The sequence below is a fragment of the Rhinopithecus bieti genome, unplaced genomic scaffold (genome assembly GCF_001698545.2).
Source record: "Rhinopithecus bieti isolate Rb0 unplaced genomic scaffold, ASM169854v2 scaffold_3040, whole genome shotgun sequence".
Lineage (NCBI taxonomy): Eukaryota > Metazoa > Chordata > Mammalia > Primates > Cercopithecidae > Rhinopithecus > Rhinopithecus bieti.
The window spans coordinates 6,387,968-6,412,404 of NW_016804657.1; the positions used below are offsets into that span (position 1 = coordinate 6,387,968).

The 24,437-nt window shown below is 40.0% G+C and overlaps 1 long non-coding RNA gene across 1 annotated transcript in view; it reads right to left on the reverse strand.

The window, feature by feature from the left end:
* Positions 1-24,437, reverse strand: part of LOC108528130 (uncharacterized) — a 56,812-nt gene that overhangs the window by 21,060 nt on the left and 11,315 nt on the right. Inside the window, exon 2 of the long non-coding RNA XR_001885033.1 lies at positions 15,643-15,723. This is a non-coding gene — a long non-coding RNA (uncharacterized LOC108528130). The remainder of the gene's footprint in view (positions 1-15,642; positions 15,724-24,437) is intronic.

Here is a 24,437-nt window from a genome sequence, read left to right on the forward strand (position 1 = left end):
AAATGATCCTGTGCTACTCGACTGCAAAGGCCTGGGATCTTTCCAGTGTACTAGATCATTATTTTCATTTACTTACGTTGTCAGAAATTAAAGCAATAGATTGTGCCCTTCCAAAGTCTCCATAATACTGCTCAACCAACTGAAGTTGAAGTTGATATCAAAGACATCTATCTTGGAATCTATCCACAGGATTTTATCTATCCAAAGGACCATAAAGACATTGATCACTTTTTAATGTATGGTAAGGTCAGTGGCACAAACCCTGAGGTTACCTTTAAAGTGTGGCTCGGAGTTACCTAAGCTGGACCTGCCTTGCACTGGACTTGTTTATCATGCTGGATCACTCATATATCCTCTAAGAGAAACTTCACACCTCCATCCAGTCCCTATAGCTGAAGCAGGTACGTTTTATACTAATTTCCATAATTAATGAGCAAGGAACTACTTGCCTGAAGGTCATCAATTTATCGACTGGCCTGTGGCTTATGCAGCCTGTCTTAGAAAGATGGGTCATTCAGATAGGTCTTATCTAAGTTAGGAATTCGGAAACTGAGAAAGAGAGGGTGTTAGCAGTAGAGGTGAATGTAAAAGGATGCTTTGATGTAAAATTGATTCAAAAGTCACATGAAAGATAATGCTAGGAGGAGGTAAAGTTTATGCTCTCTGAAACAGAGGATGAGGAAGCTGTTTGGTGGAGAGAAGAGGATGCAAAAAATGGGCAGAGAGACATAGTGATATTCTGAGAGAGGGAGGAAAAACAGGAAGGGGAGGGAGAGAACGACCTGGGGCTTCCTGGATTTTCTGAATTTTCCAGGAAACTTTAGTGGATCCCTGTTCCTTAAACCCACTACACTTTTTGAAACTCTCTTTCTCATCAACCTTTAAAAGGAAACTTGTGAACTAATTTGTGTTTCATCTTTTTAGTTTTCCTTCATTCTTCCTCCTGTGACCTAACTAATCCAACAACTAGAACCAAGAGAAAAGTGAAATAGAAAGCAAGCCTGGATAATCCACAAACATAAAACCAGACACTGAAGGGTAAAACTTGATTATTTTGTGCTAAACCCGAGGTTTTATAACCCCTCTGCTCCCCTCTGTGGATAAAGGCAGAATTGAGAGGATTTTCATTCTATAAAATCCAAAAGCAGAAGCAAAATGAAATTCTTTTCTATGACTTTTTTTCATGACTATGAAATGAAAACATCAGTGTACTTCCTGATAAAAAATGTGGTTTTTTTTTTTCCTGATTCAACAGCCTCCCCCTCTTAAGTCTAAGGTGTTCTAAACACACACCTGGATCTCACCTCTAAAATGGCAGGCAGATGGTTTGAGAGGGAAAAGCCAGAGGGGGCAGTCTTTTTTGCATAGGTTAGCTAAAAGACTAACACCCCTCCTCCACATGAATCTACTTCACACCAAAGTAAAGAAAGGGAGGGCCTCTCTCCCTTTGTGACCCAATGATAATAATCCCCTATAGCAGCTGAAGAGTTGATGGAGGCTCTGAGAGTAGTTTCATCTCAGGCTGTTTGGCTTTCAAAGCTCCGTCCACCAACCTGCAGAGAAGGGTCTCCTGGATTCCTCTGTTTTTGTCTCCTATTTGCTATTTTCCCTTGCTCAGCATTGCACAGAATATAGGTTAGTAATGAAGAAACTGTGGTGCAAAGCTTAAGCCTCTGGACTCTAGAGACAAACCTCTAGGGTTCAAACCTTGCCTGCGCCACTTACAAATAGATTGATCTCTCTGAGCTTCAGTTTCCTCATCTGTAAAAACGCGGATATTATTACTTTCTACCTGTAGGACTAAGCGGGGTACTATTTGTAAGAGGTCCAGGATAATATCTAGTACATAGTGCACCATAGTAAGTGCTTGCAAAATCAACAAACCTGCTCCAAGGAAAGGAGACTCCTCTACAAAAGAAGACCCAGGCTGGTGGAAATAGAGCTTTCTTTGAAAAGAAATGAATTGTGCTTCTTGCTGCAGTGATTTGTTTTCTTTGCAGTAAATTTCCATTTCATAATTAATCTCTCTACGCCACTGAATATTCTAAAGTAAGAGGGTATTTCAAACAATAGGTAATGTGGTTTTGGAAAAAAGAAAAATTAAAACCAGAAAATGTACTGTTTAAATATAGTTTAATTAACTGGCAATTTTGGGCATGGAAATCAGCAAAAATAAAAGAGAATGAAAGAGTTCAAGGTAGTTGTGCCAAAAGACCTGGGCTGAATTCCAGCTCTGCAGCCTTTTAACTATTTTACCTCTGGCAAGGCCCTTACTGCCCACCCTGAGCTTCAGTATCTGCAAAACGGGGACACTTGTACCTATCTCCCAAGGAGGTCCTGAGAATGAAGTAAGATAACCTGGTACAGTAGGGGCTACAGGCTATGCATTCAATGACTCAACAAGTGTTAGAATTTACATTTGAAAACAGTTCCACCAAGCTCCTACACAGAGTCCTTCAGAGTTTGGCTGAGGACCCAACAACCTCTTTAGGCACACTTCTACCAAGCTGGGTCATCTGGTTTCCCACAACTGGCTGAGATGATGGGCAGTTCAAGAACACTTCAAGGAAAAACACACCGACTAGCAAGTGATAAAGGGGACAGGACTAAAAGAGACAAAATTACGTAAAGAAAGAGAAGGTAGAACACTTTGTAAAATAAGACAAAACAAATCCAAAATTTAATAGTTTGGGGTCTTTCAATGTAGACCATGTTCTCCTCTGAAGGACTACTACATCACAGCCCAGTGCAATGATTGGCATTCACATGATCCCAAGCCTGTTGTGCACTAAGATATCATTCAGACTCAAGTCTGAAAGATCCTGGTAGGGTGGAATGTGCTTGCACCTCAGGAGAAAGGGACTTGGAGGAAAGCACCAGACTATCTCAGGTTATTTGGAAATGAACTTCAAGAAGACTAGGAGCGAAAGAGAGGCTGCTTGAGGTCCCAGCTTCTTACAAGATCTTCAGAGATTTGAAGGGCCTGGAAGGATACAGTTGTACTGACTATACAGAGGAAGAAACATTTGCAACCTAGCTGAGGTGTGCTCCTAGCTACTGGAGGACAAGTTGAAACTGTTTCCCTTTGAAGAAGAAAAGAAGGTAAGTAATAGAAAGGGCTAGGTAGAAACATTTTTATTAACAATGTTTAGATTTTATTTGTTGAACAGATGCACTGTGGTGCACTGAAGGTACTAAACTCAGCTCAACTCCTGAACAGATCAGACCACCTTCTTGCAGGGACATGCAGTACAGAAGGTAGGCAGCCCCTCAGAATGGGGGATTCAGAGCTTGGCTGTGGAAGCCAGGTGCCTGGGTTCAAACTCAACTCTGACTCTTACTGTTTGCATGACCCCCAGCTTATTCTAACTTAATCTCTTCTATCTAAAAGAAACACCTTATAGCATTGTTGTGAGGATAATTGTGTTAATACACATGAGCCACTTAGAAGACTGCCTGGCACACTGCAGTATTTCCACCAGTGTTAGCTATTGTCAAATACATTCCTCACATCTGTTTTATCTTCTTGCGCTTCTAGGATTAGACGATTGGGTTGCCTCAAGTCCACTCACTACAAACAATGCTGTGATGAATACTTTCATGCATTCGTTTAATATGCATTTTATACAGGCTGTGCGCAGTAGCTCACACCTGTAATCTCAGCACTTTGGGAGGCTGAGGAGGGTGGATTACTTGAGTTTGAGACCAGCCTGGCCAACATGGTGAAACCCTGTCTCTACTAAAAAGACAAAAATTAGCTGGGCATGGTGGTGGGTGTCTGTAATCCCAGCTACTTGGGAGGCTGAGGCAAGAGAATTGCTTGAACCTGGGAGGGAGAGGTTGCAGTGAGCTGAGATGGCACCATTGCACTCCAGCCTGAGCAACAGAGTGAGACTCTGTATCAAAATAAATAAATAAATAAATAAAAAAGGACATTTTATTCAGTGCTTAATATTTGCTGGACAATGTTTCTTTCAGTCCTGTGCAAGAGTTTACCCAAGGCTTATGCCCAGGAATGGGTTGTTTACTCACCATAGACTGGCTATCTGCTCACAAATTTACACGTGTGCTAGCAGCTCTTGTTTCCTCAAATGTTTATCAACACTCAGTGTTATTAGACTTTAAAATTTTTGTCAATCTAGGCTGGGCATGGTAGCTCATGCCTATAACCCTAGCACTTTGGGAGGCTGAGGAAGACTTGATTTTAGGAGTTTGAGACCAGCCTAGCCAACATGGAGAAACACCATCTCTACTAAAAATATAAAAATTAGCTGGGCATGGTGGTGCACACATATAATTACGGCTACTCAGGAGGCTGAGGCACAAGAATCGCTTGAGCCTGGGAGGTGGAGATTGCAGGGAGCCAAGATTGCATCACCGTACTCCAGCCTCGGTGACAGACCAAGACTCTGTCTCAAAAAAATTGGGAATCTGATTGGTGAAAAGTGGTATCTCAATTCTCAAGTCTGTTGAAAGATTGAGCATGTCTTCATATCATTAGTTATTCCAATATCCTCATCTAAGAAGTGCCAATATGTCTATTTTATTGCTTATATGTTATTTTTCTATGGAATTTCCTGACTTCTTCTTGTTTTTTATTTAAAGTTGTTTTGTATATATCTTAGATATATAGCACTTGCTAGTGTTAGATATTGGGATATTGGGAATATCTTCTCCCAATTTACCACCTTTTTACTTTAATTAATTAATTTATTTTCTGTTTGTGACTTTGGAGATGCCACAAGAGGCTTTTTGTTTTGTTTTGCTTTTTGGTAGACATAGAGTCTTGCCATATTGCCCAGGCTCATCTCAAACACCTGACCTCAAGCAGTCCTCCCATCTTGGCCTCCCAAAGCACTGAGATTACAGGCATGAGACACCATGTCCAGCCCACTTTATCACTTTTTATTACCAACGTTTAGATTTTTTTTATTTAACAGAAATCCTGTGATGCACTGAAGGTACCAAACTCAGTTAAACACCTGACCAGATTGATTTGAATCTCCTTATTGATAAAAGAAGCATACCTATTTTGGACATAAAGGTTATTTATCTCAGTCTCCACTGCTCTTCTACATACAATGTCTAGCATTCTTTCAAAAATTATAAGACAGAAAAATCAAGGGGAAGACATAAAACAATCAAAGATCTGATTCAGATATGACTCAGATGTTTAAACTATCAGGCAGGAACTTTAAATAACTATGAGTAGCATGCTAAAAGTTCTGCTTGGCTGAAGAGCAAGAAGTGTTCAGAGATTTCAGCAGAGAGATGGAAACCATAATTAAGAGTCAAAAATTGGCCGGGCACAGTGGCTCATGCCTATAATCCCAGCACTGATGTGGGTGGATCACCTGAGGTCAGGAGTTCGAGACCAGCCTGGCCAACATGGTGAAACCCCATCTCTACTAAAAATACAAAAAATTAGCCAGGTGTGGTGGCACATGCCTGTAATCCCAGCTACTCAGGAGGCTGAGGCAGGAGAGTCGCTTGAACCTGGGAGGTAGAGGTTGTAGTGAGCTGAGATCGCGTTGTTGCACTCCAGCCTGGGCAATAAGAGTGAGGCTTCATCTCAAATAAATAAATAAAGTTACACACTCTATTTTCATTCTTCTGGTTATTTTCCTAAATCCTTAAGACCTTTGCTTATGTTTGTTTTTTTCTGTCTTGATTTTTGTTGTTGTTGTCCATTTGCTTTGATAGTTTGGGCAATTCATCACTCTTTTTCCCTTTTTGGCATCTCCAGGGCTGAGATTGAGGGTAAGAAATAAAGTTTACCACCTCATCAGATATAGAAAAACTTGCCTCCCATGTCTCACCTGTAATCTTCAGGTAGGGAATGCTTTGAAGAAAGCAGTCTTCAGTGAAAACCTCAGGAAAATACCACAAGGCTTAATTAAATGGAGAATCTACATGGTTTTTTAGTAAAAGGATTATTTGGGTTTTTGTTCAAGTAGAATACTTCATTCTCTGGTAGTGCTACAAAGTGAAATATTGCCTAAATTTATAATATTATCAGGGCCGGGCATGGTGGCTCACACCTGTAATCCCAGCACTTTGAGAGGCTGAGGCAGGTGGATCACAAGGTCAGGAGACCAAGACCATCCTGGCTAACACAGTGAGACCCCGTCTCTTCTAAAAATACAAAAAATTAGCCAGGCGTGGTGGTGGGCGCCTGTGGTCCCAGCTACTTGGGAGGCTGAGGCAGGAGAATGGTGTGAAGCTGGGAGGTGGAGCTTGGCTTGCAGTGAGCCGAGATCACACCACTGCACTCCAGCCTGGACAGCAGAGCAAGACTCCGTCTCAAAAAAAAAAAAAAATAAAAAATATATAACTATATATACCACACAACACACACACATATATAAAAAAACAGGCAGCAGATTAGGAAAAAAAAACAAGAAAAGTTTATCTCCTAATGATTGCTATTTGTCCAATAATTAGACATATTTTTTCTTAGTAGTATCAAAGTCAAATTATTATTTATTATGTCAACAGCCACAGATCCTAAAATATCCAGGTTCAGATCAGATATTTTTGTATTTACTGAACTTTGGTTCTACTGCAATTTTTATACAACACATATATCCCTTTGCTCATTCATTCATGGTTTTGATATCCTAGATTAGTTATCTTTATATTCTAGCTGTAACATAGGAATTAAAGAAGAGTTGCAAAAAGTAGCTGGGAACAGTGGCTCATACTTGTAATCCCAGCACTTTGGGAGGCTGAGGCAGGAGGATTGCTTAAGCCAGGAGTTGGAGACCAGTCTGGGCAACATAGGGATACCTCATCTCTATAAAAAATTTAAAAATTAGCTGGGGATGGTGGCAAGTGCCAGTATTTCCAGCTTCTAGGGAGGCTGAGGCAGGAGGATTGCTTGAGCCCAGGAGTTGAGGCTGCAATGAACCATGATGGAGCCACTGCACTGTATTCTGGGTGACAGAGTGAGACCTTGTCTCAAATAAAAAAAAGTGGCAAAAACGAAAGTGAGGATTTTGCACATTAGCCCATGGGTTTTTTAAGGACTTTTACAAATACTTGAGACCTGAAAAAAAAAAAAGTCTCTAAAACAACAAAGCAAATTAGGTATTTGATATGCTGTAGGGTAGGATAGTGGGGCTCCAAAGAAAATGTGCTTAGAACCTGTGCAAGTCTCCTGGGGAAATGATCTCCTATCTACTTTGTGCTTAGTCTACAGCTTGAGCTAATTGGGAGTATTGGCTGATATAGCACAATGCAGAATGGCAGAGAATTAGAATGCTTAATGCTGAAAGCTATAGTGGAGACTCTCTATCCACGTTTTCAAACTGTGCCTCAGATGCAAAAGGAAGACAGAGGCAGTAGATTGCTGGTCCCATCCTTATAACTTCCTGTCATTACTGGTATCAGAGAAGCTCTACTTGGATCTGTTTGAAGTACTGGGATTCTCTGTAGTTTTGTTTGAAAAACGAGTTCACAGCTTAATGTTAGAAAACCACTGACCTATTCTAACTTCATCATTTTAGTAAAGAGTGCTCTGAGGTTCAAATAATTCAAATAAAAAAATTACCCAAGGTCTCCCAACTAGCTAGTAAAGCCAGATTTCCAGAATCCCATCCCAGTTCAAGAGTATTTCTTCATGCAGAGACTGAGCTGTCCCGATCTCATGTTGACAGGTGTTGCTGCTATCTTGGGAGGCATTTGGGTTTTGCTAGAGCAGTTGAAGTATAGTTTCATCACCTGTTCCCATGTGCTGTTTTTCGGGCCAAGGCCACATTCTGGAACTTTGAGGATATCTTTTTGAAGGGCTCAGAGGGCATCTGTGACATTAACTAGGGGAATAAAATCATTTTATCTCATTTTTAGTACATGAGTTACCCTCCAACTTCCACCCCTTAACAGAAAGGGGTGTTCTCTTCTCTTAAAGGGTGGAACTTCCTGTTTCAACTTCCTGTTTCCTAATGAGGAAAATAAAAACAGCTAAAAAGAAACCTAATAAGCAAAAAATACAACAAAACCAGAAAGTATATAAAGGAGTAAAAGAGTTTATTTATGATGGCAGAAGAATAACTAATGATCAAATATAATTTTATTAATCGACCATAAAGGCTGTAACTGTACTGTCTGATACGATAGCCACTACCCACTTGGGGCTGCTGCACACATGAAAGATGGCTGGTCCAAATCAATATGTCATAGAAGCATAAAATACACACCAGAATTATGACTTAATATGAAAAAAAATAATATAAACTCTCTCAATAATTATTCTTTTTTGTTTGTTTGAGATGGAATCTTGCTCTTGTTGCCCAGGCTTGAGTACAATGGCATCATCTCAGCTCTCTGCAACCTCTGCCTCCTGGGTTCAAGCGATTCTTCTGCCTCAGTCTCCTGAGTAGCTGGGATTACAGGAACCTGCCACCACGCCTGGCTAATTTTTTGTATTTTTAGTAGAGATGGAGTTTCACCATGTTGGCTAGGCTGGTCTTGAACTCCTGACCTCAGGTGATCCACCCACCTCAGCCTCCCAAATTGCTGGGATTATAGGTGTGAGCCACTGTGCCCACCCTCAATAATTATTCATTTTATTGATTCATGTTGAAATGACAGTATTTTGAACATACAGAATTAAACAAGCCATATTACTAAAATTACTTTCACTTGCTTTTTTGCTTTTACTAGAAAAATTTCAATTACATGCTTAAATATAATGCTCACATTATATTTCTATTGGACAGCACTGGTCTGAGAGTAACTAATATATGTCCATAACAACTGAGCTGACAAGGCTGGGGCTTATTACAGAAATAGCTTCCTACCTGCCTGGCCACAGACTAAAGTCTCCGTCAAAGAGCAGCTCCAGGCTCTGCACTCAGGCTTTCAATGAAGGCCAGACACTTATGTACCTTCAGGGAGTGGTCATTACAGTTATTTCCTTAAGCGTAACTTGACTTTTACCTGGGGTTATGCAGTTTGGCTGGTTTTCAGGGTTATTAAATAACAGCTTAATGAGCAAACACCATTCAAATTGATTTTCAAGTTCCAGTTCTGTGGAGTGGAAGTAGAAAAACACAACACTCCCTGCAGTGAATTTCTACTGCCTCTAGACAAACAGAACTAGATCTTATAAGACCCAAAACAAATTAAAGGGTGTTGCTCAGAACTTTGCCAAATAGAAATCTCTAGAAGTTTTATTTTCTGACATCCCTAAAACAGATTTTTAATCAGGTAAAGACTTAATTTATGTTTAGTTTCACTGGAGACCCCTTTCGAAAGAGATGCTGATATGGTTTGTTCTGTGTCCCCACCCAAATCTCATGTCGAATTGTGATCTCTACATGTTGAAGGTAGGGCATGGGAGGTGACTGGATCATGGGGGGGGTTTTTAACATTTCAGTACCATCCCCCTAGTGCTGTCTCATGACAGAATTCTCATGAGATCTGGTGGCATTTAACAGTGTGTGGCCCCTCCCCATTTGCTCCTTCTCTCTCTCCTACTCCACCATGGCAAAATGTGCCTCAGTCCCCTCTGCCTTCCTGATTGTTTGTTTCCTGAGGCCTCCCAGTTATATTTCCTGTTAAGCCTGCAGAACTGTGAGTCAATTAAACCTGTTTTCTTTATAAATTACCCAGTCTCAGGTATTTCTTTACAGGTGCCTGAGAGGAAACAAAGTTGAAGTTGGCTTACAATATACTTTCTCTCCCTTCTAAAAATCAAGTTTTGGATCTAGGAGAAATATGAGGCATTATACCGACAGTTGAAGTTTGATTAGCATTGAAAATTGCTAGAGCTCTGAAGGCAAAAAAAAATAATAATAAAGAAGTTATTAGAATTCTAAAAAACAAACAAAGCCAATACCCCAAACAAACAAACACATGTTGGTTTGAGGAGGCAGTGAGATAGAAATTCACATCTGAAATAGACCTGCAGTAGGCTCAGTAATGGGCCTCGAAGCTATTCATATCTTAATCCCTGGAACCTGTGAGTACACAGCCACACAAGGGGCCTTGCAGATGTGTTAAATTAAGGATCCTGATAGCAGGAGATGAGCATGGCTTATTCAGGTGGGCCCTAAATGTAATTGTGTAATCAAAAGGAAGCAGAAAGAGATTTGACCACACAAGTGGAGAAAACGCACACAGAGAAGGTAATGAGACCGCAGAAGCAGAGTGGAGTGAAGTAACATAAGCCAAGAAATGCTGGCATCCCCAGAAGCTGAAAGAGGCAGGGAAGAATTCTCCCCTGGAGCTTCCAGGAGGAACCATTCCTGCAGACTCCTTGATTTTTGTCCTGTAAGACTCATTTCGAACTTCTGACTTCTAGAACTGTAAGAAGAGTAAACGTCTGTTGTTTTTAGCCACAACATTTGTGGCGACTTGTTACATATAGCAGCAATAGGAAATGAATACAGGAGCCCAATGACTTACTTGGCAAAATTAATCTACAGGCTGAATATTTTTTTCCTTCACGTTAATTTGTATAGGCTTAAAGCATAGAAAAAAGAAATTTCTAAGACAAAGTTCTTGGGAGAACACATCAGAGTAAATATTCCAATCTGCATTTGCTCCCTTACTTTTACTTATTTTTTATCCCATTCTCTAGACTTCCCATTCCTTTCTTTTCTCTTTCCTTCCCTTTCCCTCCACCTTCAGCTAAGTAATCTTTCAGATGCAACTTTAGATTTACTTTTATATCTGGCTTGCCAAACCTCCATGTTAACAAAAACATTCCAGTTTCCCTTTAAGATACATATGGCGTGACAGTCAATAAATTTATCAGCTCTGCTTTATTGTAAATATTCATTTATTCAATAAATAGGATTTACCAACTATGTCCTAGGCCCTGTGCTAGATTCTTGGCAAACAACAGTGAACAAAGTAGTTGTTGTCCCTGCCTTTATTTACAAATTAGTAAAGGAGATAGACTAAAGTAAGTAAATAAATAAAGGCATGAAATTACCAACTGTGGTTAAATGCTCTGACAGGCACAAAGAGAGTGCAACAACAGGGAATAACAGAGCTGGCCTCTCTTGGGCGGTGGCATTTGTGTTGTCAAGGTGCTCTCCTTGTAAAGAGCAAGATGGGGGTGGAGAGAGCATCCCACATGGAGGTACCCGAGACCGGTAGGGAAAGAACTTACCAGTCAAGGAATTGAAACAAATCCCATCTGGGCAGAGCACAGGAGAGGGGAGGAGCTGTGGGACAAGATGAAGTGAGAGAGGCAGGCAGGGGACAGATGACACAGGGATTTAAAGGACATCTCTGTTCCCTTATCTCTTAGTGAACAGAATGAAATGTCAGGAACTAGGAAGCCTCTGGCAAGAAATATGCTAATAATTGAATCTTTGCCGGTAGAGATGCACACCTTAAAGTTTGCAAAGTTTACCTGGATATCCTCTACCCTTTAAGAAGTACTCTAAACCACTATCAATTAACACTTTGGTGAGAATTAGTTTTCTGGACTCCTTTTATTTATTCAACATTTATTGCATGCCCTCTTTGTGCCAGACAACCGTTTGGGGTGCTGTATGTCTTCTGGGTGTTGAGGATTGGCACGCCCCATCTCTCCTCTCATGGAGCCCAGGTATGGTAAAGTGCTATGAGGTAAAATGACAGGGAGCCAATAAAAGTGTGTCACAGGTTCTGGCCTGACCTGAGCAAAGGAAGAAGGCTTCAAGGCAGAAGTAGCACTTAAGCAGGGAAGTGAATGATGCCAGGCTGGTTAACAGGTTGGTGTGGGTATAGAGGGAGAAGGAAGAGGGGTATTCCAGGAAGAAAGGGTCCTATAGGTTCGGCATACTAGAGAAGCTTCAAGAAGTCCAATGCACTACCCCTGGAGTGGGGAGAGTGAAGGAGAGAATGGAGGAAAGGGAACCCGAGGGGTAACTGCAGTGGAGTGCAGGGTTTTGGAGGTGCTGGTAAATGCATTTGGACTCTAGGAACAGCGAAAGTGTTAACAGGTTATAAGCAGATGAGTGATAGGATCAAGTCTGCATTAAAAAAAAAAAAAAAAACACAGGCCGGGCGCGGGGGCTCACACCTGTAATCCCAGCACTTTGGGAGGTCGAGGTGGGTGGATCATGCGGTCAGGTGATCAAGACCATCCTGGCTAACACGGTGAAACGCGATCCCTACTAAAAATACAAAAAATTAGCCAGATGTGGCACGTGCCTGTAGTCCCAGCAACTTGGGAGGCTGAAACAGGAGAATTGCTTGAACCTGGGAGGTGGAGGTTATAGTGAGCTGAGACCATGCCACTGCACTCCAGAGTGAGTCTCCGTCTCAAAAAAAAACATCATTACATATTGGTGTGGAGAAGGGGACTGGAGGTAAAGAATGAACTCGAGAGAACATTCAGGAGATGATTACTGACATCTAGGCAAGAGACGATGGTGGCTTAGAAGAGAATGATGGCAGTGGAGATTCCTAATTGCAGAACCTACTTGATCTTTGCATCTATGCTTATTCACAATTCAGGTTAAATATAAAGTATTTAGCAATGGTATTTGGTATTATTCACATATTGGGTATGATTTTTATTCCTTTTCAAGAAGCAGAATTTTATTTTTTATATAAGTGAAGCTAATTTCAACTTCAAGCCCCCATTCTTCTGGAAGCTGAACATTTGCTTTTAGTCAATTTGAGGTCTCTCCATTCCTTCCTCAGTATTACAGCTTAATTAGAAGAGGGAGGTCTGTTTGGATCTTGTACAAGGTGGGTGTGGGTGGATACTCTGGTCTCCTTGCTCATGCATCTACTCTGGAATCCACTGACACACCCTTGGTCCCATGGAGCCTATGGTTTACTCAGACTTCTGCTGTACTCTTTTTGTCCCATCTTGATACTTTCTCAGGTCCACTGATCCCTACATGTCTCAACTATTCTCTAAATGCTTAGAAAATGTCCTACTTCTTCTAAAACAATCTGGCTGTGGGTAACATCTGAGGCTGTCTCAGCCCTGCTACATCAACATGCCAAGTATACCTCTTCTTCTCTAGAACCCGGCTGGTGTGCAGGACCAATAGTTTCTTACTGGATCTTGGGAACAGATTCAAGAGATATTTAGAAGGAAAAAAAGGATTATCTTTGATGATTCATATATATCAGAGGTGAAGTTTCAGGAATGAGTCCCCCCCGCCTTTTTTTTGTATGGGGAACAGGATGCTATCTTTTAATAAAACAGAAACCTTGGAAGAGGAGCAGATGTAGTGCATGGGCTGGAGTCATGAGGTCACTTTTGAACACAATATGTGTGAGATATCCAAAAAGAGAGACTGAGGAAGTAGTTGGCATTGAGGGCAGGGATCTGAAGCTTGGACAAGAGGTCTGGGGTTGAGAATACATAGGTTTTTTGTTTGTTTGTTTGTTTGTTTTTAGTGTAAAATAGGGGGTAATGGAAGCCATGGGACAGACATCATGGGATTCCCTGGAGAAAGAGAATATAGAACAAAATGAGAAAAGGGATTGAGGAAATATCTCTGAGTAATATTTAAGGATTGGCTAGGAGATGGAAAACCTGCAAAATAATCATGGAGGTAAGAGGAAAACAAGGAGAATGTCACGAAACAAAAGCTACAGAAGTGAGTGCTTCCAGAACGTAGGAGTGGTTAACAATGTTAAATGCCACCGCCAAGAAGTCAAGTAAGATGAAAACTGAAAAGTATCCTTTGGATTTAGAAGTTACTGGTTATCTCAGAAAAAGCAGTTCCAAGGTATGAAAGAGGCAAAAGCCAAATTGAAGAGTCTACTTTGAACATGTGGGGCATTCATAGAAACTTCAGAAATCATGCCTTTCTAGGAGAAGTAAACTGGCCCTGTAGTAAAGGTTACTCTAAATTCACTCCAACAAAGCTTAAGAACAAGTTTCAAAAGACTCAAGCTAATGCACAAGTAAATTAGTTGCCTGCTAGAAAAAAGTCTACCACCCCTTAAGACAACAAATTCCAATGCTCAATAAAAAAATTTCAGTATCCAATAAGAAACTTACAGTATCCAATAAGAAATTACTATATATGAGAAGAAGTAGGAAATTGAGACCTATAACCAGGAGAAAAATTAGTCAATAGAAACAAACCCAGAAATGAAGAGATGATAGAACAGCAGCAGATGAGGGGACAAGGACTTAAAGTTAGTTATTGTAAATATGTTCATGTATTTAAAGGAAAATGAATATAATGAGCAGTGGAAGCTATTAAAAAAATACTACAAGCAATCATATCAAAGTTCTTTTGTCATAAGACTCCCCCCCAACCAATGCTATAACCAGCCCTCTAGCCTCTTTTCTGTAAAGTATTTTGTTTCATGTAACTTTGTATTTTGGTTCTCTGTATGTATTTTAAAATCTTCTTGGGGAATATATCATATATATTCCTAATGAAAGAATATATATTCTCTTGAAAGGTGCCAGAGAAGTAAGGAGGCGGGTATGATTGTGATTGAACTCCAGATGCCCCTCTGCCCTAAACAGCCACTGTTTGTAGGAAGTTGGAGACTTCCTGGTCTCCCACAGAGCAGCTGGCTGGGGCTCAAGGGTTACACCTTGGTGTTTCAGGTCCATCTGTCTGATTGGCCCATCTGACCCTGAGGTGTAATAATCCTGAGCCTCACTGAAGCAGGTTGTCATAACTCCTTTTTTCCTCTTTTAAACCCTTCCTTGGGAGCTTTAAGGGTACCTTAAAAGGTACCCTTAAAATTAAAAGAGCAATATTAATGAAAAGGAAAACATTAAACTTCAAGAACTCATATGAAATATTTATGAAAATCTTTATCACAGATAAGTTGGGCTTAAGTCAAATCAAACAATTTAGGATTAAAGGAGAAGGGCTGAGTCTTCTCTCCTTGCTGTGTATCCGCATCAAGGAGGTATAAGTTTTTCCTAAAGATATTCATCCCATTAACATTGATCTCAAAGATGAATTTGCAAATTTGAAATCTCTCATATTGTCAGCTTTTCTAAATATGTTAATATGGTGGAGAACTCATGAGGCTTACATTACTTTAGTCCATGGATCACTTTATAAACACTACTAAGCTTAAACTTTAAAATTGTAAATTATTGGACACATTTTTACTTAGAATTGTTAACTGGAAATTCATTTATTTCTGCCCTGTTCCATGACAGTAAGGGAATTAGAGATCATGTTTTTAGCTACTCCCTGGATGAAGGAAAATAGAAACGTGGGTCTCAGTTGAGTGCACTAAGCTGTCATGCTCATATTTGGTGCCAGCTGGTCACCTGTTGGCAGTGCCAGTAGAGAGCCCTGGGACTAAATTCATCCTGACTTCTACATCCAACATCAATAGACCATCTCTGTCAGAACGTCTATTCCCCGTGCAAACCACTTCATTAAATAGAAAACCTCTCTTTTTAAGTGATGTCTAGTTATCAGCTTGCATTTTAATATCTAACAAATTAAAAACTACATTAACTTTAAGGCAATATTTTCCATTCTATGCTGTTTTAAGAGACATCCATCTTCTTGCAACAGAGCACAATTTTGTCTCAAAACACACAGCTGAAAAGGGCAGTGACAAAATAAGAATACAAAATGAAACAAGTCACTTCAAATATCTTTATTAGTTATTACTTCTATTAGTGCATTTTATGTCATAGATATTTTGTTCCTAAAATCTCATCTTCTTTATTTTTCCTTCACCTACCTTAGTTCTTATTTTATCCTCAATGGGCATGTCTCCACCATGGAAGGAAGATGAAGAAATAGAAAATTGGTCACCAGGACACTGTATAAAGCAAATGACACATCATTAGAAACACAGTCATTTAACAGATCAGGCTGAGAATATATCATTAACAACCCAGACAGAAGATCATCATCTTCCATCATCATTTGAAATGAAAAAGTACCTCCAAAGGAATTGTTTACTGCTTCGCCTGCAAAAAGTGCTACAAACAGTAAACCAAAGAGACAAAACAGCCTTTAGTGGATTGTTAGAGCACTTAAGGAGGTGTAAATTGTAATTAGCCATATGCTAGACTTTCACAGTCCAATAAGAAATATGCCTGATGGTACAGCATCTCCCTGGCCCAGTTTTTCAGGTCAAAAGCAGAATGGCTGTTGAGTAAGGAATAAGCCACAAAGGAGAGCTACAAAACTATTCCATTCTCTGGCTTCCAACACAACAGGACAGAACTCTTTCTGCACATGTTTGTGATGGCAGTCATGTTGCTGAGTTGCTCTGGACGCCCACCCAGAGTTTCTGCGTTGGAAGATGGGAGGGAAGGCCTTATTCAGCTCAAGTGGCAACCCTAAAATCATTGTGGGTCACAGGATACATTAACCCTGTTTACAAAGGAATCAGAGTGCAAATGTGTTATAAAGATAATGCTGTTCTATGTTAATATTGGCAAAGTGGTTCAGAGCTGGGGACGTATATATCTGAGAGCAGTCTCAGGTACTGGCAGAACAAAACACAAACTTTTGAGAACCTGGTTTCATGTACTTCTCTGTTGACTGTGTGACTTTCAGTATGTCTCTTAACCATCTTTAGCATATTTTTTAACTTCCCATAGCCTTAATTTATCATTTTTATCATATGGGGTTGGACTTGGTGATTTTTTTAAAAGCGGCATTCAAAATATGTTTGTGTATGAGTTTACATTTTCCTGTACCCTCATATTTCTGAGAAATCTCATAACTTTCATTGGCTTTGCAAAAGGTTCAGGGACTAAGAAAAGGTGAAGGAATAATCTTGGCTCTGGCAGATTAACTGTAGGAGTAGAAAATGAAACAGAATATTCAAAGTCTTGTGCTGGAACAAATAACTTTCAGGATTGGATTTGCATTGTTTGGCTGAGAATAAGATGCTTCTTATGCAAATGAAGACTGATAAAGGATGAGTTTATATTGTTTAAAATGCAATATGATCTTTTGGCTCAAAGAGCTGTATGCCAGTAAATTAGGGATTAATTTGGTTCTGAAAATCATGCAAATTCTCTTTGTGAATTTGTGCATTAATGTAACTTTCTACTAAGTGATTTTCACCAGAGGGAGGTAAGATTTGGCTACATTCTTAAGGCAAATAAACACAGGGACAAAAGCCATGAGAATGAAGAAGACTTAATGGATATCATCCTTATAAAAATCTATTTGGTTCACATTACTATGGGTTTTTTTGGTTTATTATTTTATTATTATTTTTGAGACAGAGTCTTGCTTTGTGACTCAGGCTGGAGTGCAGTGGTGTGGTCAGGGCTCACTGCAATGTTGACCTCCCTGGCTCAAGAGATCCTCCCACCTCAGCTTTCCAAGTAGCTGGGATTACAGGTGCATGCCACCATGCCTGGCTAATTTTTAAAAATATTTTTTACAGATGAGGTCTCATTATGTTGCCCAGGCTAGTCTTGAACGCCTGGACTCAAATGATCCTTCCACCTCGGCCTCCCAAAGTGTTGAGATTACAGGCGTGAGTCATAAGGCCTGGACATCATATTGCTTATGTTTTTATTTCATGATCAGATAATAGAGCAAGTGTGCAATTTCCACAATCTACAACTTAATTCTCTTTCTCCTTGCCATCACCCCACCCATTCCACCTGGAACTGCTGCCAAGAAGGAAAAGTCTTCACTGGAATGGAAGCTCCACAAGCAAGAATTTTTGTCAGGTTTAACATTGTATTATCTCTAGAACAGTGCTCAGTACAGAGTAGGTCCTCAGCAACCATGTGCTGAATGCATTCTAAGACTGATGATTTTCAGAATGGTTTAGGATTTGTGACCTCTCTTTTCTGAGCCTGAGTAGATTAAGTGTATCAAACTTGATTCTCTGTAATCTACTTAGGTTTCCTATTTTCTAAAAGCAATGGAGAGGGAGACAGATCATTATGGCAGACAGGAGGCAGAACTAGACGATTCAGATGGACAGAGCAGCGTGCGGAGGCTTGCATTGTGAATTTCAGCTCCAGACCGACTGCAAGAACAAGCCAGCAATCCCGAGAGGACCCACAGACCCTCTGAAGGAAGCTGACTGCTCCTGCGGGACCCAGGAGATATCCCAAATACTCAGCCACAGCAAGATCCCCACAAGAAGAGTCTGAACTCAGACACGCCTAGCCCTGACCCCACCTGATGGTCCTTCCCTACCCACCCTGGTAGCTGAAGACAAAGGTCATACAATCTTGGGAGTTCTAGGGTCCCACCCACCATCGATTCCTCTCCATACTACCATAGCTGATGCTCTCTGGAAAGCACCACCTCCTGACAGGAGGCCAACCAGCACAAAAATAGAGCATTAAACCACCAAAGCTAAGAACCCTCACGGAGTTCATTGCACCCCCACCGGAACAGGCTCTGGTATCCACGGCTAGGAGACCCAGAGACAGTTTACATCACTGGACTCTGTGCAGACAACCCCCAGTACCAGCCCAGAGCCAGGTCTCCCTGGGTGGCTAGACACAGAAGAGAGACAACTATCACTGCAGTTTGGCTCACAGGAAGTTACATCCATAGGAAAAGGGGGAGAGTACTACATCAAGGGAACACATCGTGGGACAAAAGAATCTGAACAACAGCCTTCAGCCCTAGACCTTCCCTCTGACAGAGCCTACCCAAACGAGAAGGAACCAGAAAACCAACTCTGGTTACAAGGTTCTTTAACACCCCCCAGAAATCACACTAGTTCACCAGCAATGAATCCAAACCAAGAAGAAATCCTTGATTTACCTGAAAAAGAATTCAAGAGGTTAGTTATTAAGCTAATTAGGAAGGCAACAGGGAAAGACAAAGCCCAATGCAAGGAAATCCAAAAAATGATACAAGAATTGAAGGGAAAAATATTCAAGGAAAATAGCTTAAAGAAAAAATAAAAAATTCAGGAAACATTTGAGACACTTATAGAAATGCAAAATGCTCTGGAAAGTCTCAGCAACAGAATTGAACAAGTAGAAGAAGGAAATTCAGAGCTCGAAGACAGGGTCTTCGAATTAACCCAATGCAACAAAGACTAAAAAGAATAAGAAAATATGAACAAAGCCTCCAAGAAGTCTGGGATTATGTTAAGTAACCAAACCTAAGAATAATTGGTGTTCTGAGGAAGAAGAGAATTCTAGAAGCTTGGAAAACATTTTGGGGGAATAATCGAGGAAAACTTCCCCTACCTTGCCAGAGACCTAGACAACCAAACACAAGAAGCACAAAGAACACCAGGGAAATTCGTCAGAAAAAGCTCATTGCCTAGGCACACTGTCATCAGGTTATCTAAAGTTAAGATGAAGAAAATAATCTTAAGAGCGGTGAGAGAAGCACCAGGTACTTATAAAGGAAAATCTATCAGATTAACAGCAGATTTCTCAGCAGAAACCCTATAAGCTAGAAGGGATTGGGGCCCTATCTTCAGCCTCCTCAAACAAAACAATTATCAGCCAAGAATTTTGTATTCAGTGAAACTAAGCATCATATATGAAGGAAAGATATGGTCTTTTTCAGATAAACAATGGGTGAGAGAATTTGATACTACCAAGCCACCACTACAAGAACTGCTAAAAGAAGCTCAAAATCTTTAAACAAATCCTGGAAACACATCAAAACAGAAACTCTTTAAAGCATAAATCACACAGGACCTATAAAACAACAAAAAAAAAACCAAGTTAAAAGGCAAAAACATAAAACAAAAATCCAAGGTACACAGGCAAAAAATAGCACAATGAATGCAATAGTAACTCACATCTCAATACTAACATTGAATGTGAACGGCCTAAATGCTCCACGTAAAAGATACAGAACCTTAGAATGGATAAGAACTCACCAGCCAACTACCTGCTGCCTTCAGGAGACTAAACTGACACATAAGGACTCATATTAACTTAAAGTAAAGAGCAGGGGGAAAGGCATTTCATGCAAATAGACACCAAATGCGAGTGGGGTAGCTATTCTTATATCTAACAAAACAAACTTTAAAGCAACAGCAGTTAAAAGAGACAAAGAGGGACATTATATAACAGTAAAAGGCCTTGTCCAAGAGGAAAATATCACAATCCTAAATATATATGTGCCTAACACTGGAGCTACCAAATTTATAAAACAATTACTAATAGACTTAAGAAATGAGATAGACAGCAACACAATAATAGTGTGGGACTTCAGTACTCCACTGACAGCACTTGACAGGTCATCAAGAAAGATAATCAACAAAGAAACAATGGATTTAAATGATACCTTGGAACAAATGGACTTAATAGATATATACAGAACATTTCATCCAACAACCACAGAATACACATTCTATTCAACAACTCATGGAACGTTCTCCATGATAGACCATACGATAGGCCATAAGAGTCTCAAAACTTTTAAGAAAATTGATATTATATCAAGCACTCTCTCAGACCACAGTGGAATAAAAAGGGAAAAGGGAAATCAACTCCAAAAGGAACCTTCAAAACCATGCAAATACATAGAAATTAGATAACCTGCTTCTGAATGAGCATTGGGTCAAAAACAAAATCAACATGGAAATTAAAAAATTCTTCAAACTGAATGAGAGTAATGACACAACCTATCAAAACCTCTGGGATACAGCAAAGGCAGTGCTAAGAGGAAAGTTCATAATACCAAATGCCTATATCAAAAAGACTGAAAGAGCACTAACTGACATTCTAAGCTCACACCTCATGGAACTAAAGAAACAAGAACAAACCAAACCCAAACCCAGCAGCAGAAAAAAAAAAAAAACAAAAAAAACAAACCATGATCAGACCAGAACTAAATGAAACTGAAACACACACACAAAAATACAAAAGGTAAATGAAACAAAAAGCTGGTTCTTTGAGGAGATAAATAAAATTGATAGACCGTTAGCAAGATTAGCCAAGAAAAGAAGAAAATCCAAATAACCTCATTAAGAAATGATACAGAAGATATTATAACGGACACCACTGAAATACAAAAGATCATTCAAGGATACTATGAACACTTTCACACATATAAACTACAAAACCTAGAAGAGATGGATAAATTCCTGGAAAAATATAACCCTCCTAACTTAAATCAGGAAAAATTAGATACTCTGAACAGACCAATAACAAGCAGTGAGATTGATATGGTAATTAAAAAATTACTGTTTGTGACCAGCCTGACCAACATGGTGAAACCTCATCTCTACTAAAATTGCAAATTCAGCTGGGTGTGGTGGTGTATGCCTGTAATCCCAGCTACTTGGGACGCTGAGGCAGGAGAATCGCTTGAACCTGGGAGATGGAGGTTGCAGTGAGCTGAGTTCGCACCATTGCATGCCAGCCTGGGCAACAAGAGGGAAATTGTCTCAAAAAAAAAAAAAAAAAAAAAGTTACCAACAAAAAGTGTCTGGGACCACATGGATTCACAGCAGAATTCTAGCAGATATTCAAGGAAGAATCAGTACCAATCCTTTTGACACTATTCCACAAGACAGAGAAAGAACGAACCCTCCCTAATTCATTGTATGAAGCTTGCATTACCCTAATACCAAAACCAGAAAGGACAAAACCAAAAAAGAAAACTACAGACCAATATCCTTGATGAATATAGATGCTAAAATCCTTAACAAAATATCCATCCTGGCTAACACAGTGAAACCCCGTCTCTACTAAAAATACAAAAAATTAGCTGGGCGTGGTGGCGGGCGCCTGTAGTCCCAGCTGCTCTGGAGCCTGAGGCTGGGGAATGGCATGAACCCAGGAGGCGGAGCTTGCAATGAGGTGAGAGGGTGCCACTGGCCTGGGCGACAGAGCGAGACTCCAAAAAAAAAAAAAAAAAAAAAAAAAAAAGACTAGCTAACCAAATCCAACAACATATCACAAAGATAATACCCCACAATCAAGTGGGTCTCATACCAGGGATGTGGCGATGGTTTAACATATGCAAGTCAATAAATGTGATACACAATATAAACAGAATTAAAAACAAAAATCACACTATCATCTCAATAGATGCAGAAAAAGCATTTAACAAAATCCAGCATCCCTTTATGATTAAAGCTCTCGGCAAAATTGGCATATGAGGGACATAATCTCAATGTAATAAAAGCCATCTACAACAAACCCACAGCCAACATAATACCGAATGGGGAAAAGTTGAAAGCATTCCCTCTGAGAACCGGAACAAGGTAAGAATGCCCATTTTCACCACTCCTCTTCAACATAGTACTGGAAGTCCTAGCCAGAGCAGTCAGACAAGAGAAGGAAATAAAGGACATCCAAATCAGTAAAGAGGAAGTCAAACTGTTAGTGTTTTTTGACCATGTGATCATTTACCTCGAAAACCCTAAAGACTCCTCCAGAAAGCTCCTAGAAATGATAAAAGAATTCAGCAAAGTTTCTGGATACAAGATTAATGTACACAAATCAGTAGCTTTTCTATACAACAACAGCGACCAAGCAGAGAATCAAATCAAGAACTCAGCAGCCCCTTTTCCAATAGCTGCCAAAATAATAAAATATTTAGGAATATACCTAACGAAGGAGTCAAAAAATCTCTACAAGGAAAACTACAAAACACTGCTGAAAGACATCACAGACGATACAACAAATGGAAACACATCCCATGCTCATGGATAAGTAGAATCAATATGGTGAACATGACTACACTGCCAAAAGCAATCTACAAATTCAGTGCAATCCCCATCAAAATACCACCATCATTCTTCACAAAATTAGAAAAAACAATTCTAAAATTCATATGGAACCAAAAAAGGGCCTGCATACCCAAAGCAAGTCTAAGCAAAAAGAATAATAAATCTGGAGGCATCACACCACCTAATTACAAACTATACTATAGGGCCATAGTCAACAAGACAGCATGGTACTGGTATAAAAATAGGTACATAGACCAATGGAACAGAATAGAGAACCCAGAAATAAACCCAAATACTTACAGCAAACTGGTCTCCAAGAAAGCAAACAAAAACATAAAGTGGGGAAAGGACACCCTTTTCAACAAATGGTGCTGGGATAATTGGCTAGCCACATATATGGGAATGAAACTGGATCCTCATCTCTCACCTTATACAAAAATCAACTCAAGATGGATTAAGGACTTAAATCTAATACCTGAAACTATAAAAATTCTAGAAGGCAATACTGGAAAAACCCTTCTAGACAGTAGCTTAGGCAAGGATTTCATGACCAAGAATCCAAAAGAAAATGCAATAAAAACAAAGATAAATAGTTGAGACTTAATTAAACTAAGGAGCTTTTGCACAGCAAAAGGAACAGTCAGCAGAGTAAACAGACAATCCACGGAGTGGGAGAAAATCTTCACAATCTGTACATCTGACAAAGGACTAATATCCAGAATCTACAATGAACTCAAACGAATCAGTAGGAAAAAGCAAACAATCCCATCAAAAAGTGGGCTAAGGACATGAATAGACAATTCTCAAAAGAAGATATACAAATGGCCAACAAACATGAAAAAATGCTCCCCAGCACTTTGGGAGGCTGAGGCGGGTGGATCATGAGGTCAGGAGATCAAGACTATCCTGGCTAACATGGTGAAACCCTATCTCTACTAAAAACACAAAAAAATTAGCTGGGTGTGTTGGTGGGCACCTGTAGTCCCAGCTGCTAGGGAGGCTGAAGCAGGAGAATGGGGTGAACCCGGGAGGCAGAGCTTGCAGTGAGCTGAGATCACGCCACCACACTCCAGCCTTGGCAACAGAGCAACAGAGCAAGACTCCGTCTCAAAAAAAAAAAAAGAAAAGAAAAAAAAAATGCTCAGCATCACTAATGATCAGTGAAATGCAAATCAAGACCACAATGTGATACCACCTTACTCCTGCAAGAATGGCCATAATCAAAAAATCAAAAAACAGTAGACATTGGCGTGGGTGCAGCGATCAGGGAACACTTCTACATTGCTGGTGGGGATGTAAACTAGTACATCCCCACCTACATATGGAAAACAGTGTGCAGACTCCTTAAAGAACTAAAAGTAGAACTACCATTTGATCCAGCAATACCACTACTGGGTATCTACCCAGTGGAAAAGGAGTCATTACATGAAAAAGATATTTGCACCCTCAAGTTTATAGCAGCACAATTGCAAAATCATGGAACCAACGCAAATGCCCATCAATCAATGAGTGAATAAAGAAACTGTGGCGTATATATCTATGATGTAATACTACTGAGCCATAAAAAGAAATGAATTAACTGCATTTGCAGCAACCTGGATGAGATTGGAGACTATTATTCTAAGTGAAGTAACTCAGGAATGGAAAACCAAACATCGTATGTTCTCACTGATAGGTGGGAGCTAAGCTATGAGGACGCAAAGGCATAAAAATGATACAATGGACTTTGGGGACTTGGGGTAAAAGAGTGGGAGGGGGTCAAGGGATAGAAGACTACAAATGGAGTGCAATGCGTACTGCTTGGGTGATGGGTGCACCAAAATCTCACAAATTATGACTAAAGAACTTACGTAACCAAATATCACCTGTACCCCAATAACTTATGGGAA